This window comes from Dreissena polymorpha, chromosome 13 (assembly GCF_020536995.1).
Source record: "Dreissena polymorpha isolate Duluth1 chromosome 13, UMN_Dpol_1.0, whole genome shotgun sequence".
NCBI classification, from domain to species: Eukaryota; Metazoa; Mollusca; class Bivalvia; order Myida; family Dreissenidae; genus Dreissena; species Dreissena polymorpha.
This window is the reverse complement of record NC_068367.1, coordinates 49445752-49461024: the sequence shown is the minus strand read 5'-3', so window position 1 is coordinate 49461024 and position 15273 is coordinate 49445752. Positions and strand designations below refer to the sequence as shown.

At 35.1% G+C, this 15273-nt stretch overlaps 3 non-coding genes across 3 annotated transcripts; 1 reads left to right on the top strand and 2 right to left on the bottom strand.

Moving 5' to 3' along the window:
* The first annotated feature begins 11034 nt into the window (after positions 1-11034).
* On the top strand, positions 11035-11106 carry Trnat-cgu (transfer RNA threonine (anticodon CGU)). Its single transcript has one exon. It is a non-coding gene; the product is annotated as a tRNA-Thr (tRNA).
* Positions 11107-11741: 635 nt separating this feature from the next.
* Positions 11742-11813, bottom strand: Trnat-ugu (transfer RNA threonine (anticodon UGU)). The gene has a single exon. It is a non-coding gene; the product is annotated as a tRNA-Thr (tRNA).
* A 1543-nt stretch (positions 11814-13356) lies between these two features.
* Trnat-ugu (transfer RNA threonine (anticodon UGU)) lies at positions 13357-13429 on the bottom strand. Its single transcript has one exon. It is a non-coding gene; the product is annotated as a tRNA-Thr (tRNA).
* Positions 13430-15273: the final 1844 nt, after the last annotated feature.

Here is a 15273-nt window from a genome sequence, read left to right as displayed (position 1 = left end):
TTATGACTTTAATCCGGTTGTAAAAACACGATGATCGAAGGGTCACAAGATAAGCGAAAAGAGGACCGAAATCTTATAAAATAGTGCTGTTAAATTGACTGTCCGAAAATTTAGAGTGTTTAATTATGGATAATTACAAATTATCATCTCGTTAACAGCTGTTGTCAAGCACTAAAAAATGCGACTTCGCAATTATACATTTTTTGAAGGTATGTATTACAATCGACTATTCTAAGTTGAATTTTGAAATATATTATTATTATGCGATTTTTGCATAATCGAATGAATATATAAAGTGGAGAGTCAGGATTACAACCGACTAATTTTCACGGACATACTTATAAAGTATAATGAAACATTCCATAATACTTTTCCGACACATTTTCGGAAGGTAGGCGCTAAGCTTTTTCAGTTAATATGATTGCTCTTGTCCAAGACAGAAAGCCACTTTAAAAATGTTATGCAAAAGGTTTAAACGACTTAATGCTACAATACAATCCTTAACGTCCGTTTTATTATTTTTATTAGACCGTTAGCAGACAGACCGTTATGGTCTGGACCGCCTTAACCAAAATTTCTACATGGGCGGTTTCAATCCAGGATTTTAAAATGGCGTCGGTTTGCTGATTTCGGTAAGCACTTATGGTTTTGATTTTAATTTTACTTTCTGCAAATAAATAAAGGTTAAGTGATACTTGTTATTGTCAGCGTTCTAGCATAGAATATCGTTTATAATATATATTCTCTGTATTGTGGCGCAAATGGTCTTCGAGTAGCCTGCCAATATGTCAGTAACTTAGTTGCATATTATAATTCAGCTCTTACTAAGAGTCTTAGCTTTATAACCCTAACGGGCATAAGGGTTGCAGAGAGTTGCACTGCGTCGTATATTGTCATAAGGTGCAAAATTTTGTTGTGCCGGGCACCAGTCGCTTGCAATGAGGGAACTGGCCGCAGCAAGCATGATTGGTGGAAGTTAGCCGAGGCACGAGAAAAGAGTTCCTGAAGATCGTTGCGCGGGACGAGAATCTCACTCTCTTCTTGCTGGACTGCTGACCAGAAAGGTTTTGTTCGAGTGCGCCTATTCTAAGAAGAACTTCACGTTTCGACGTAACGTAAGTATTATAGTTTTAAGTGTTTTCCTGATAGACTACCAGTACGAGTACCCCAGAGCAAAAGCTTACCTAGATAAACACTTTAATTTGATCACCACTGCAAGGGCTAAGGAACACTGATTATTAAAAAACATATCAATGTTTACATGTCTAAAGCACAAAGCAAATGGTACCATTAAAGCAATAAATAATTGCTCTTTATTTACTTTGTTATTCTTTGTACGCTCTATCCACCTTATTGGAAAACTGTCGGTATATTGCCAACTAAAAGTGTCCCTATCGCTTAGGTGGCAGTACAACAATTGTTTGCTCAACGTAATATTTGATGTAACTTAAGTCGATAACGATGTGACTGTCGAAGAGATGTTGAATATTTACACTGTTCCAAATTTCTACATCAAAATGTCAATGAGAATAGTGTTGAAACATCATTGTGATTTTTAGGTTGCATGCATAGGATAACGTCTGAAGGCTGCCATTCAGGAAAAAAATTAATTCAGGAAATTTTCCCAAAATCGCTTCTGACAGGGAAAGGGTTAATATTATTGTTATTGTCAAAACATTGGCACAAACTTATTTCAAGCAAACAAATATAGTGGCAACAGCTGTTTTGACCCAGTGAAATTTTCCCAAAATCACTTCTGAGAGGGAAAGGGTTAATATTGTTATTGTCAAAACATTGGCTCAAACTTATTTCAAGCAAACAAATATAGTGGCAACAGCTTTTTTGACCCAGTGAAACCTCTACATTGCACTTTGCAGTGTTAAAAATAAATAAATAAATAAATATATAAATAAATTTTATTTTGAGTCGGCAAGACATATAACAAATAACATAAGCTGCAAAGCTTTTTAACCGACTAAACAACAAGTGTAAGCAATAAAACATGAGTAAACAGCTAAAAGAAAGATCAAATACATGTTTTTAAGGGTGAAAGCACAAATTAAGATAATAAATTACATGCAACACTGGAATAAGTTTGACAATATTAAAGCATAAATAAAATTTGAGGCAATTAAAAACTGTGTAGGAAGCTGCTGATCTAGACCTGCTAGTAGGAATAAAAACTGCAATAAGACGAGTGAATAAGAATCTGAATTCAGAAGAAACACAAAAGTGCGACACGAATATCACCTCGAATCAGATTCGAAATGAACTGATCAGCAGCTTTCTCACAATAAAAACAAAATAAAGCATGAAACAAGATTAAGCATGAAACAAACTAGGAGCATACTAGAAGCAAGCACAGGCAATCAGAATAAAATAATACATACTACATAAGCAAAACAAGGACATCAAAAGCCACTAAACACAAATTAGAAGCAAGCACAAAAATAAAGCATGAAACAAACTAGAAGCAAACTAGAAGCAAGCACAGGCAAACAGAATAAAATAATACATACTACATACGCAAAACAAAGACATCAAAAGCCACTAAAAACAAATTAGAAGCAAGCACAAGCACTCAATAAAAAACTAAATAATACATAAGCAAAACAGAACAGAGGCAGCAAAAGCAACTAAACACAGCGTGGCATGCAGCTCCAGAACTTTATGTACCTATGTAACTTTACAGGAAGAACATTTGCATTCTTTGCCAGTCCAGCTCATCATAAAGCTTTTAAATTGGTTAAAATTACTTGCTTTCCTGTGGCTTTCTGGTAAAGCATTCCACAGAACTGGAGCTTCATGCCGGAAGCTGTTTGTACCATACTTAGTAGACTTGACTTGGGGAATCTCAAGAAGATTGGTATACCTGAAGTGATAACGAGATTCACGTTTGATAACAAGGTCATTTAGAACAGGTGGGGACATTTTATTTATAATTTTGAAAGTTTCAAGTGCTATTACTCTGGTTCTTCTAATGTATAGACTAGGTAAGTTTGCTTTTGTAAGTAATTGGTCATATGAGCTGTTGTAATCATCATATACAAAGCGAAGAGCTCTCTCTTGTATTTTTTCAATTTTGTCTGTGTTACTTTTAGAACAGAAATGCCAAGTTAGAGGGCAGAAACTGAAATTTGATAAGATAAATGAATGAAAAATGGTCAGTCTACTAAGACGACAGAGGTTTTTCCCTATTCCTTTCAAGATATTTAGCTGTTGTGCTGCCTTACTGCAAATGCTACTAATGTGGTGATCAAAATTTAGGTTTGAGTCTAAGTTTTCTCCTAGAAGTTTAACAACATCGTCACATTTTATATTAGCGTTACTTATGTCGAGAGAAAGGTTTTTGGAAGCGGTTCTTTTTCCAATAGCTATAGCTTGAAACTTGTCGGGATTGGCTTGCATACAATTAAAAGTAAACCAGTTTATAAGGATATTGCTTTCTTCTTGTAGAACTTTAACAAGGTCATCAAAATTTGTGGAACAGTAGGAAAGTGTATTATCATCTGCATAATTATAGAGTGTGCCCTTGTGAATAAAATAAAAGATATCATTGATGAAGACATTAAATAGGAGAGGCCCGAGTATGGAGCCCTGAGGTACGCCTTTGATAATATGAGCCCAGGAGCTTACAGAACTACCTATTTTGATAGATATGAAGTTAAAAGATCAATAGAGTTGTTAGATAGACCATAATATTTAAGTTTGCATAGGAGAATATCATGGGGCAGGCAGTCGAACGCTTTTGATAGATCCATCAGCACTGCAGCAACATATTGGTCGGAGTCTAATGCAGATTTCCAATCCTCGACAAGTTTCAAGAGTGTTGTTTGGCATCCATGCCCTTTCCGAAAAGCACATAAAAAGTTGTTGAAAATCTTATCAAAGTGTATAGTTAGTTGATTAGCCAGAACCTTTAAAATTTTGAAGGAGCAGGTAATATGCTTACAGGTCTATAGTTAGACTTGACTAAGGGATCATCTTTCTTATAAACTGGGGTTACCTGTGCTTGCTTTAGTCGATCAGGGAATATACCAGAGTCAATAGAATTGTTTATAAAGTATGTATAGAAAGGGACCAGTGACTGTGAACCTAATTTTAGGAGTTTTATAGATATTTTGTCGATTCCAGTAGCTTTTTTCGCATTAAACTTCCGTAAAATATTTGAAACAGTTGATTGTTTCACATGTAAAAAATTAAATGAATTTGGGGGAATATTTTGCCCTAGTATTTTATTTATACTTGGATGGTTACTTTCATCAAAGGTGAATCTTTTCCAATGTCTTTTGCGACATTTACATAGAAGTCATTGAAAATGTCAGCTACATCACTATTATCTGATTTTGTCTTTTGATTATCATTGAGAATGATTTTACTCTGATTATTTTTTGACTTGTTAGACATATAAGGTTTTATTGTTTCCCAGAAATCTTTAGATTTACAGCCACCAGTACACCTTTCCTGAAAAAAGTTATCCATGGATTTACGTTTAAGTTTATTTACTAAATTTCTATTTTTACGATACTGTTCCTAGGATTTTGAGTTTTTCGTTTTAGTATACTTGTTATACGACATTTTTTTAGTGTAAATAGCTTTTCTTAGTTCCTTATTCATATAAGGTAGCTGAACAGGCTTTCTGTATGTTTGTTTAAATGGAGCATGCTTGTTCATAATTTCAACAACATCATTTTCGAAAGTGTTGTACACCGAATCTAAGTTATCAGGATCGATTGAATAATTTTCAACATTTCGTTTGCACAATTCTTTATTATATAAATCAATATTGAAATTTTTAAAGCTTCTGTAAGTAATTTTCTGTTTCTCATTCCTCGGGACAGTATTGTTTATAACAGTGCTTATCATATTGTGACAATCGCTAATACCGGTTGAGAAATTTAGAGTTTTGATGCACCTATTTTTACTATTTGTCAGGATGACATCAAGTAAGGATGGTGAACAGTCCTTTTTAAAACATGTTGGATTTTTAATAATGTTGGACAGATTAAAAATTTCTAAAATATCTAATAAAATTTTACTTTTAGTATCACAAAGAAGATCATAATTCAGGTCACCAATGACAGCATAGTGATCGAAAACACTTATACATTTGTCTAAAATTTTGCAAAAGCTATCAGAAAAAGATGTATTGTTCATGCTTGGTGGCCTATAGACGCAAAAGAAACACCATTTTGATTTATTTAAATTGACTTCATATATGATATTTTCGAGGTTGTCTGACTCAAGGTCTTTACGTCTTCTAGACGGGATATCATTTCTTATGTATGCAGCTAATCCACCCCCGTTTATGTCCCTGTCTCTACGTTCGAATTTGTAGCCAGGGACCTCAAAAATAGCACTGCGATATGAGCTGTCTGATAGGTGGTAATATATCACACTGTGGATATCTATCATTGAGTTCAAATTTGGAGCGATTTTATTTTGTTTCTCATTGATCATGCTGGGCGAACTCACAGAGTGGTTACTTACGTCTCTCCGTACCATATCACGTGTCGGTAAGACATCAGAAATGCCAAGATATATCATTGTTACTTGAAAGAACAGTATAAATGTTATTTTCATGGGGGCTGCCATATTGGATGTCTTCCTATTCCGAAAGACGATCAGTTTCTCAAGGTAAAGCGTTTAGTGATCTTGATCATAGAAAAAAGTCAATTTCCAGCACTTTCTTACGTGTTTTACCGAATGTCCATGATCCAAATTGTAGCAATCTTATTATTTAAAACGAGTTTGATAAAATAATTGCCTAGAAAGCTCTTTTTAAATTAAAATTAAAGATTTCACAGAGCCGCAAAAAGTTGACAGCTTAGGTTACACTCCACTCGATGATTTTTGAAAAGGCTCAAATGATTAAATGTATTTGGTTTAAATATTGAATGTATTGATTATTTTGTATATAAGCATATGAATTGGCCACAAACACATCAGGATTTCAATAATCAATACAACAAGGTATGCTCGCCCAGGTACCGAAATATTACTAAATTGCAAAAATGTTTTTAATCAACCTTATGACACTGATAAAAGGATTATTTATGTTACTAAATAACATACAACAATATTATTGTTATGTTCAGCCACAAAATGGCATCCACTAGGTTAACAAAACTCAACATTTTACATCATTACTATTTTTGTCAAACTTTTAGGCAATTATGAAATTAATCATATTATGTACAGAGATTTCGTTACAGTATGTGTGCTTGGGCATTTTTCAGATTAAAGTTGGATCAAGTTGTTTTCTTCTGGACATGGAAAACTACATGAATGAAGGAAAGGATACCTGTTTGCCATTCTTAAAAAAAGTCCATCTTTGGTAAAACATATTTAACTGTTTTACATTAAAAATACAAGTATATATAAATGTTTGTTAAATTGCTATGTGTGAATTTTATTTTGATTATTGTTACTGTATGTACCCTTGTATGAATCTCTTGCCAAATTGAATTTAAAATGTGTATTGGCACACTTCAAGAAATATTTGTGTAAATTAAATCTATTAAAAAATGGACATCTGATACTTTACAGTCAGCAGCTTATACATAATTATTGGCTAAATATAAGGTCCAAATTATATAATACTCTTTGTAGAATTACAATAAAATGGTAAATGCTTAAATTACATGTAACAATAAGTGATTTTACATGTGTACGACATTTTTTTGTACAACCAATGCTTATTTTTCCAATTGTTTAAGTTTTGAATTTAATAGGTAATTGACTAAGTTTGTGTTTTGATAATACTATTTCTTATTTTTTTAAAATGATGAATGATTGTTTTGTTTAAAGCTTTGCGACTGTTGACAAGTTCCTAACAACAAACATTTAAAGTGAAGATAAACTGGTTTAGCTGGAGAATTGAAGGGTAATCACATGTAGGATTTTGTATAATTAAGGCTACATTGTAAAATTGTGCATGAAGATTATTAATGTGCATGATTTGTATACATTCACAGAAACTATTATTCATGTCTTTAACATATCTTATTATTGCTTCTATTGTCAACAGTGTCTGCTGTTGATAAGAACACATGGATCTTTCTGACGATGGTGATGTGGAGATGGTGGCGACAGAAGATGACACTGCAAGTTTAGCGTAGGAATAATCCACACCAGGGAAGCTCTTAAATGTCTGCTAAGAAGAGGACATAGCAAGCTGTCCACTATTAAAAAGAACTTATATTCACTGCTGTTTACAGCTGCAGCATTGAATGATGATGGGGTGACAACACAATACTGTTCCTCAGGGAAAGCAGAAGCGGATCACCTTTGTTGACAAAGTGAGATTCGACAGGTTTGGCCTTCCATGCAACTTGCCCCTGCAGACATGTTATGATTTTAACTACAAAGTGAATTTCATTTGGTGGAGGTAGATATTTTGTGTACTGTGAACTTTTTGTATGTTAATCGTTGGTTTTTGAAAAAAAAAATGAGCTAATGTCATCACCTGAGCGTCGGCGTCTGCGTCCGTTTAAGGCATGTGTTTAGGTCCACTTTTCTCATAAAGTATCAAATCTATTGCATTCAAACATGGTACACTTACTAACTTTCACGAGAGGACTGGGCAGGCAAAGTTAAATAACTCTGGGTTGCATTTTGACAGAATTATGTATCCTTTTTATACTTAGAAAATTGAAAATTTTGTTAAGTTTTGTGTTTAGGACCACTTTATTCCTTAAGTATCAAAGCTATTGCTTTCATACTTGCAATACTTACTAACTACTAGTATCATGAGGGGACTGTGCAGGCAAAGTTATGTAACTCTGACTGGCATTTTGACAGAATTATGAATTATGGCCCCTTTAATACTTAGACAATTGAAAATTTGGTTAAGTTCTGTGAAAGATACTTCGAAAAAATATTGTATTTGTGAAATTCGAACTACCGCATGACTTTTTTTATTATAAATTAGTTCGTAAATTTACGCAGTTCTTGGGACAGCTTTTGCATAGTTCTTCGATGTAAAATTATGAAGATTATAGTGCGTTAATTTACACAGTGCTTGCAAAAATCGACAACTGTATTTTGAAAAGTTTGTCAGAATGAAATTTATGGGCAATAAAATGAGAAATAAATCACATGTTTTTCTTCATTTTGCAACGTTAAAAGGGAATATTGAGGGATATTCCCTTATAAAATGCCAGTGAGTTTATGTAAGCGCAAAATTACTCACCAAATTACTAGTTAAGGTTAGGGTCATTCGTTGCTTCGCGATTGCAACCACTAGGGAATCCCACAAGAACGCGCGAGCACGTTACCAAACAGTGAATTCAAGATGTAAGGTTTCGAGATTTCGATGCCAAATCTAAAAACTCAAATCGCGATCTCACATCGTTATATTGTGCCCTAGTAGCGTATGATAACGTTCTCGCAGGTGTAAATGTAAAGGTCGAAAATACGAAAACACGAGGCGAAAATTGGAAATTTACCTTGCAATCTATTTTCTCATTATCGCAATCGTGCTTCGTCATATCGCAATCTTGCATCGTAATCTCGCCCTTTCGGATCGTGTTTTTGCATCGTTATTTTATACGGTCGACCCTTCAATTTCAAGGCGTAATAACGCGAAAACACGATGCAAGTTCACGGGAATAAGATGTAAAATAGAGTGAATGAGATGCATGATTGCAAGGATTGCGATGAGAGATTGCGAAACCAAGATAATATCAAATACGTTGTGTCAGTATTAGTTAGTGCGATTTCCTGAATGGGAATCGTTGAACTACTTCAACACTTTGCAGACTTTATTCATTATGAGACTGGATAGGTTCTCTAGACGCCTATTTCAGCCTGTCCAAGGGTAGCACATTGTTATGCATACTTACTAATTTTTAAGTCCTCTAAGTCATCTTCACTACAGTCGAAGCATATGGCTTTTAACACTTCACGCCTGCTGTTCCATAACCCAAGCTTTCTCAAGGCTTCTACACCAGGAGTTTGATGGTCTTCCTCTTAGCTTAATGCCTGTCTTGCAATTTTGGGCTGTGCTCTTCGCAGAGTGTCGCCTATCCACCATCATTTCGTTTGTATAATGGTATATGTATTTTGTTTCTCTTGCGTTTTCGTCCTAGAATTTGTAGTTTGGGATCTTTATATGACATCTCATCGGCAAAATCTGCCTCAAGCAAGTGTTGGTGAAGAATTGCAGGTGTTTGTCCAGAAGTTTGTTTCAGCGCAATACAAACGAAAATATTTTCTCAGCGATAGAGCACTGGTCTCGTAAGGCAGGGGTCGTGATTTCAAAACCTCACTGAAGGAGTTGTTGTTTGGCATTAAGTTTACTCAGAGAATAGGCTGGTCAATTCTTATAAAGCGATCGTTATAAATAACTAAACCTACAACTTATTGAAAACATTGTGAAATAGTATAAAGTTACCTCTGTATCGATGCTGTGTGGGATGACCTGATTATTGTAGATACATTGGGTTGTACCTTATCTTCATAATGTTTTCTTTAACTCGACATATTATTTTGAAACCATTATTTTTCGTCCGACATTAATTTTCGCCTTTTTCGTCCTTCGACCGATGGACGAATTCAAGATCCTAACGAACAATCATGTCCCATATTTGAAGCAAATAAGACTGAATTACCGTAGGCATGATGCATTTAAATACAGGGCTCGAAATTAACACTCGCACACTCGCAAAATGCGAGAAAAAAAGATTGCAAGGTAAGTTATAAGCCACTAGTATTTTTTGCAAATAAAGAAATAGTGAAAAAAAAACTAGTTATATTGCTTAATGCGTTCGACGGCCTGAACGCTAAACCGTAGGTCAATTTTTTGAACGTTCGAATACCCATATGCGGAAGCGCGCACCTTGTTTGTTGACTGGTATACTTATAATACAGATACACAGATGGTATTGATACAAAGAACATGAAACAGTCGACTGTTCACATTCAAGTTAAATCCGGTTTTGACACAAAGGGGTGTTAGTTATACAGTGTACTGACAACTGACATTTCCTGTAAAACGCGAATGCAATAAGGCTGTATCGAATGCGTCGACTTCGTTTAGGTATAATTGTGTTGATTAGCGCTAATTGTTAACAACTTTATTACCCATTGTGTGTATTGTGTTTTTCAGGGGTGTTGCAGATTATACAGCCTACACGCGGCGAATCCGGATTAAAGACAATACTATTAGACGCAATTAACGATGCGTGATCAACACCTGACTGAAATATATTCTGCGCTTTGTTACAAATTAATAAAGAACATTTTGATTTGTGTTTGGTTGTTTGGTTTTAACTGCATCTAATTTGTGTACATATACATAAAAACCCGTAACTTTGTTTTTTTTTAATTATAATCCATAATGTTCGCACCTTCTCTAATTGGCGCCGATAAAGGTAAGATTGTTATCAGTTTGACCGTGATAGTAATGGAAAAAGACTAATATGCCAAACAAGGCCCACCTCCTGCAAGTGACTACCAAGTGTCACCTCTCTTTCCCCAGCACACTTTTTTTCGCAACCGCGTATTACATGTATTACAAACAAATCGGACGTTTTTTTTTTGTTTTTTTTTTCAAAACCAGAAATGGACGAATTTAAGAGCGGACGAAATAGTCATTTTTATGAAAAGGGCGAAAATTTGTGCCGACGAAAATAAATGGTTTCACAGTATTTTGACTTGTTATTTTACTGATGTTTCCAAAGCCTTTTAATAATACAGTAAACTGATTTTAGTAATGATTAAACACTCAAACGTAATCTCGTAAAATACTAGTTATGCTAACATTTAGTATTGGTATTATCATTTTTATAAAGATATTTGCAGTACAAAAAACAATCAACATTTTTGCACCCAGTGAGGATCGATCTCACGACCCCTGGTTTACAAGATCAGTGCTCTGCCAATGAGCTATGGAGGCACATCTTCTCCAGTATTCATATTGAAAAAAAACAAATATGAGGAATATATAAACCATTGAAAGATATCTGCAGTCATTAAACCAATAAGGACATAATTGAAACATTAATATGCTAAACTTATAGCTTATTTCATGCCTCCATAGCTCAGTGGTAGAGCACTGGTCTCGTAAACCAGGGGTCGTGAGTTCAAATCTTCCTGGAGGCATTGGCTTTTGTGCTGTAGTTTACCTATAGATCACAATTTTTACAAAGAACTCGTTATAAATTAGTTAACCAACCACTAACTTATGGAAAAAAATGTGAAACTAGTAAACGGATAAGAGTGTGTCGATGCTTTGTGGGATTGATTATTGTAGATGCATTGGGTGTGCCTGTTCGTTATAATGTTTTATATAACTCGACAAATTGATTAGACTTGTTATTTATCAGATGTTTTCCATTGCGTTTTCATGATTGCATGTGTGAATCTACTATCAGAAGTATAATGGTTTTACATGTAATTGGGGTCGAGAGTTTTTAATCCACTCTGACCGTTTTGCACCAGCACCATGAAAGCAAATGTTTCATAACAAATATTCTAGATCATCATCATGAAATGATCATATACCGAAGGACCTAACTTAACAGTTATGTTTATTGTGTATCGGTAGTTTATTAAAAGTAGTCTGTCCATATCTACGTTTATTATTCAATAATGACTAATAATACAGTAAAATAGCTGTACTTATTATAAAAAAACGCAAAAGTAACGAAGTTTAAACATAGTAACAATAATAAAAATTATTCGAATTAATATTCTAATTTAGACAATTTAGCTGAACATGAAAAGAATCCACTTTTTGCCCCCAGTGAGGATCGATCTCACGACCCCTGGTTTACAAGACCAGTGCTCTGCCACTGAGCTATGGAGGCATATGTGCGCTATTTTCTCATATTTAACAATCTATCAAATAGCAATACGCTATACCATTGAACATAGCTTATGTTATGACTAATCAAAGGGCGGGTCAATTTATATAGAGCACAATCAAAGAAAATAATAATCATATAGGGAAGAAACTCATCTAATCTTATCTTCGCATGTGGTCCCATCTGGGACATAGGCCGCAAACCAGCTTCCTACAAGCGTCTTGGTTCTGGGCGATAAATGGCTTCACGATGGTATTGAAGAGCCCAATCTTGGTGGTGATGCCAATTGCGCTGGATCCCCATATGTTCTTTAGCTGATGGAAGGCGGCTTGTGCTTTACCGATGCGAGTTCTGACATCTGCATGCGTTCCTCCCTGGTTGTCCAGAATGCTGTCGAGATAGGTGAAGCTGTCCACCTTCTCCCGCGCCTCGCCTTGGAATGTGATGGGTGTGTTGTTGGATGCGTCGGTCCTGAACACCTTGCTCTTCCGTCTGTTGATGATGAGGCCCAGTCTAGCTGAGTTGTCCGCTACCATGTTTGTCTTTTCTTGCATCTGTTGTTGGGTGTGGGAGTGAAGAGCCAAATCATCGGCAAAGTCAATGTCTTTCAACTATTTCCAGAATGTCCACTGAATTCCATTCCGCTTCTGCTCCGTCGATGTCTTCATTACCCAGTCTATGGCCAGCAGGAACAGGAAAGGTGAGAGTAAGCAGCCTTGCCTCACACCGGTCCTCACTTCATAGGCATCCGTGTGCTGTCTGCCATGAACGATTCTGCAGGTCATTCCCTCATAAGACTTCCTGATGATGGTGGTGATCTTTTCTGGCACTCCTTAGTGCTTCAGAAGTCTCCAGAGGGACTCCCGGTCAACGCTGTCGAACGCCTTTTTATAGTCAATAAAGTTGACATACAACGGCAAATTCCACTCCAGGGATTGTTCCAGCAGTATTGCGATCTGATCCGTGCACGATTTCTCCTTTCGGAGGCCTGCTTGTTGGTCACGGAGATGCGGATCTACTGCGTCTTTCATTCGGTTCAACAAGATGCGATTGGACACCTTTCCTGGAATGGACAACAGTGTGATTCCTCGGTGGTTGGAGCAAAGCTGAGGTCGCCTTTGTTGGGAAGCTTGATGAGGTAACCCTCTTTCCACTCTGTTGGAATTTCAATTTCTTCCCATATCTTGCTGAAGAGCGGGTGTTGTAGCTCCACACTGGTCTCCACGTCAGCCTTAAGCGCTTCTGCCGGTATGCTGTCAGGTCCTGCAGATTTGCCTTTCTTCAATTACTTGATGGCGCTGCTGATCTCTTCCTTTGTGGGAGTGCAGAAACTGGCTTTAAGGTTATTTTTATTGTGTATCGGTAGTTCAATTAACAGTGTTCTGTCCACATCTACGTTGATATTTTAATAATGACTAATAATACAGTAAAAATAATTATAATACTGATAAAAAAATCAAACGTAACTTCGTTAATAATAACATTAATTATTATTGATATAATCATTTTTTAAGATATCAGCAGTACCAAAAATAACACCACATTTTGCCCCCCAGTGAGGATCGATCTCACAACCCCTGGTTTACAAGACCAGTGCTTTGCCACTGGGCTATGGAGGCACATTTTTGTTATCATGCATATTGAACAATATATCAAATATAAAGCATATATAAACATTTAAAACATAGCTTATATATTTGCAGTCAGTAAAAATGAGGTCATATTTAAAACGTAAATAAATTATAAATTAGTAAAGATCTGCCTTACACTCATCTGACGTTAACAGTGGTCAATCATTTGGATAAAAATGTTTCAGAATTATTCTATTTCTTAATGTTAAATACTGGTATACTAAAACGCATACCGATTTGTATTTCGAAAATATTTCAACTTTTTATCAAGAACATAACATTACATTAAATTTGTTTTGCAATCACAAAAAACTAATTGTTCAACCAAATTTTACGCAAAAGCAACATTAGTATAGTCAGCGCTTTGATGAGGTTTTTATCTTAATATCGTGATATTACTATTGCGATGTAATCGATCGCGGTTTTGGCGACGGGAATTTCCGAATATTTTGAAATACACACACGCACATTGAACACTAAATCATCAAATAGAAGCACGTTTAAACGTCGTTACAAAAAATGTGTATGTTAAAGGTGTATTTGATTTGCTTTTACTAACACTTTTTTACCATGGAATGACGATTACTGTAACTGACAAACAAAATAAGTGTTACCAAGTCCATGCGATCTAAGGCGCGGCTGAAACATTATGAGTCAGGGTGTGGGGCACACAATCATAAACATGTTATTTTATAATTCAGAAAAAGTTATTAGCGATATTTACCACCTATTAAAAATAGCCTAGCTTAAAGCTTACTGTAAATTAACAAAAATTCATGAAATATAAACCTCTTCATTCAAATCAGTAAGCGTGATTGAAATATCAATCATTCTCAAATGTATGGCGTTTGCGAGGGTGGAAATTGAGTGATTATAATTGTCTGCTGATAAAACGTAAAGCGCGGTAGTTTAACATGTTGGCCTGCCATAAATGCCCGGTAAGTAAAAGATAAACTTTTCTTTTTAAAAAAGAAATCGGTAAAACATCTGAAAATAAATTTAAGGACTGGATACATTGTAAAAACAAATACAATTACTATTAAAGGAGTCGTTCTAAACAGTACTGACCATTCGTGAAGGTCGTAAACATTCACGCCGTTTCGGAAACATATATTAGTTCACTTAATGGAATCGAGATAACAGGGTTAAGGTATTTGTTATTCAACTGTCATGAAAACGATCAAATAATGCATTTCCGATAATTTGGAATAAAAGACAGTGTTATTAGGACACTGACCAATAGCACAAATTTACTCCGCCCACTTTCTTTAACAAAAGGGCACTGTAACTATTTGAGCCCTGCCCATATTTGAGATTATCATGTGACTCTGCAGATATTTAAGTCACGCCCACTTTGAATTTATGTCGATGAAAAAGTAATTAAAAATCAGCACAAATCTATACGTTTCAGATGTTTAAACAGTTTATATTGGGGTCAGCATGATTTCAACATTTCTGAACATAAACAATTAATATACATGTATGTGAAATGGTACCTAAAATATATAGGAAACGTACTTACGAAAAAATCAAGACGAAATTAACAACAATCGCCATTTAAACAGTTAACTGTAAACAATAGAAAATGTATTGAAATTTATAATTGAAAAGTCTTACCTTTACTCCGCAATTCACGTTTTCAGGGGTATTTTCGTTATGTTGGCAACAGATCAAGACATTTTATTGCTCTGCAGATTTTTTAAGGATGTTACTTGCAGTCATTAATTTTACACAACGATACAATTCTACACCCTAGATTATGAATATGTCATGCAATTCAGTTAGTCCGTGTTTTTTCAATGATATATTTATTTTTATTTAATTCCCTGATT